The sequence below is a fragment of the Pogona vitticeps genome, chromosome 2 (assembly GCF_051106095.1).
Source record: "Pogona vitticeps strain Pit_001003342236 chromosome 2, PviZW2.1, whole genome shotgun sequence".
NCBI classification, from domain to species: Eukaryota; Metazoa; Chordata; class Lepidosauria; order Squamata; family Agamidae; genus Pogona; species Pogona vitticeps.
Window position 1 is genome coordinate 17091690 of NC_135784.1, and position 2539 is coordinate 17094228.

At 58.0% G+C, this 2539-nt stretch overlaps 1 protein-coding gene across 1 annotated transcript in view; it reads left to right on the top strand.

The window, feature by feature from the left end:
- The first annotated feature begins 518 nt into the window (after positions 1-518).
- Positions 519-2539, top strand: part of LOC110070975 (uncharacterized) — a 23000-nt gene continuing 20979 nt past the window's right edge. The window contains exon 1 of the mRNA XM_078386803.1: positions 519-625. The gene's annotated coding sequence lies outside the window, so the exon portion shown is untranslated. The remainder of the gene's footprint in view (positions 626-2539) is intronic.

The window sequence follows — 2539 nt, forward strand, 5'->3', positions numbered from 1 at the left end:
GGCCTGGAGATGATTTGGGGCTGGGAAGGCAGTGAGAGGGACAGAGAGAAGGGAAAGCAGGGGAGGTTCAAGAGGTGGATGTCTGTCCTCAGCAGATCCTGGCTTTGAAGAGCTTCTCCTCCCTGCCCCAGGAAGGAGGGAAGAAAAACTCTGACCATTCCTATGGATCGGCTGAGCCTGGGTGTTTCTTGCCAGGACTCCTCCTTGGCTTCAGTCCCCTAACAGGGGCAGCCAGGAGAAGTGCTGGAGCTCCCTGAGGGGCTGCTATGGGATTTTCTGGGTCAGGAAGGACTGGAGCCTTTTCCCTCCAAAACCAGGAGGGAGCCAGAGATCTCGCTGCCAGTTAAGCCAGCATTCAAATTGATGTGGGGTGTTTCTTCCTTCCTTTTCTATTGAAGGGTTACATGCAATACGAGTTTCGAGTGCTAGAGGGGGAGATAACGGGGGTGTGTGGGAGGTGTCTACAGGAAGTGTCCTCTCCACAAGCGTTCCCCTTCCTGTCTTACGTTTTTCTTCTTCCGGAGGGAAACGGGGGCCTTTGGTTCCTCCGAAGGGGACATGAACCTTCCTACGGAGCTCGTTTCCCCCCCGAGGCCGCCCCAGGGAGCCCAGAGACGGGGTGGCGGTGAGTCCCTCTGCTCGGGCCGCAGGGGAGGGTTTGGTGGAGGGGGGGGATCTGGGGGTGGGAGGGAAAGGGGTGTTCCCCCCCCCCATTAAGCCTGGTCTTTTCGTCAAGGAAGGTGCCTTAAGAAAAAGCTTTGGCGGCCCAAGAGATTTTGCCGCCTGAGGCCAAGGACCCCGTGTCCCTCCCTCCACAGAAGAGGGTCTCCCCCTCCCGGAGTTGCTCATTCAGCGCCAGGATCTCCTCCGTGTCTTCGGGGGGGGTTGAATTTGGGGGAAGCAGGAGGGGCCCCCCAAACAGAGGCGGAAGGCCAAGAGGAAGAGGGGAAAGGGAGGCCTTTTTCCCCACCACCTGAGGTCCAGAAGGAGGTTGTTGTTGTTGTTTTCCCAAGAGTATGGCTGTCGTTATAACGGGGAGGAGGGAGACCCAGAGAGAAAGAAGGGGAGAAGGCTTGAAAACCTCCCACCTCAGAAAATGGTAGCCCTGGGGAGACCTTGGGTTCTCTCCCAGAAGGGCTAGGAGTCGCGGTGGGGAGACAGTTAGCAGTACAGCCTCCTCCTCCTCCTCTCAGGCAGCCCAGCCCTCAAAATCAGAGAGAAAGAATAAATGTATTTGAGGTTAGAAAAAAAAACTGCACAAAACACAGCTGGTAGTGCCCACCAGGACATCAAGAGTTCACCTCTTTGCTGTGCTCCGTTGAGAGTCAGATGCGAAAGCATTAGGAAGTGTTGTTTTCTTTAACTAAGAGGAAGCCCTTTGTGGGAAAGCTAATGCTGAGTCCCTTTTGGGGGGGGTGTCCTGGTGGTGGAATTGAGGTTCGGGAGTTCTGTTCTGCACCACCACCTCCGTGCTTCTCAGGAGAAGAGCCTGCCTGTCCGTTCTTGGGCAAGTGTCTACATCAGGAGTCTCAAACTCAATTTACCTGGGTGCCGCTGGAGGCAGAGTCTGGGTGAGGCTGGGCCGCATCAGATGTTCTGCCAAGCGGAGCAAGAGATAGAGGAAGCCACCTAGGAGTTTCCTTAGCCCGGATGGGGCTCTGAGGAGGAGGAGGAGAGGCGCATGAGCCCTCATCACCGGCCACGATCCCCTCTGGCTCCTTCTTCACTACCACCAGCAACAGCAGGACAAAGAAGCGGAGAAGGGAGGGAACGCCAGCAACCACCTAGCTGGGGGGGGGGGGAGGGCATGACATAAAATTTAAAACAGAATCGCCTTGCCAAAAGAGGAAAGACCCCTTCGGTACCTGAAAAATTAAATAGAACAGGGTGGGGCCCCCACAGGTGCGTGCATGTGTGCGCGCACACACACAAACACACACGGAGGTCCAGCAACCTTCCTCTGAAGGCCCCCTCAAAAAAAAAAAAGCAGACTCAGCAGCAGCAGCTCCCCCCACCATGACAGGGGAGCAAACTTTGTGAGGCAAGCCCAGGCAGCCTCCAGAGCTGAGGCGGCTGAAGCAGGACGAAGAGAAGGAGGAGGAAGCACTGTTGGGTGCTGAGGCGGCCGCTGGCCGGGCTGGTGCTGGGGGTGCCGAGAGAGAGAGAGACCCAGAGAGCCACTTCCCTGGAAGAGGCGGTGGCCGCAGCAGCTGCTGTTGACAGCGCTGTTGGAGGCACTCTTCGAGGACGGGCTGGGAGCGAGCTCCGCTCTCAGGCATCGTGCGGCGGCAGCTCGGGCACTCGGGGGGAGAGGGCCGGCAGCGGGCCTCACTCACCGGCTCTCTACCAAGACAGCACCTCTTGCACCCTCCATCCGGAACTGCAGCCTGACAGCCAGCAGACACGCTGGCTGGCTGGCAGGCTGCAGTTCCGGATGGAGGGTGCAAGAAGCGCTCTCTTGGGAGAGAGCCGGCCAGTGAGGCAAAGCTTTTTTTTACTCTTGACAGCAGAGGACGTGTGGGCGCTTCGGGGGGGCCAG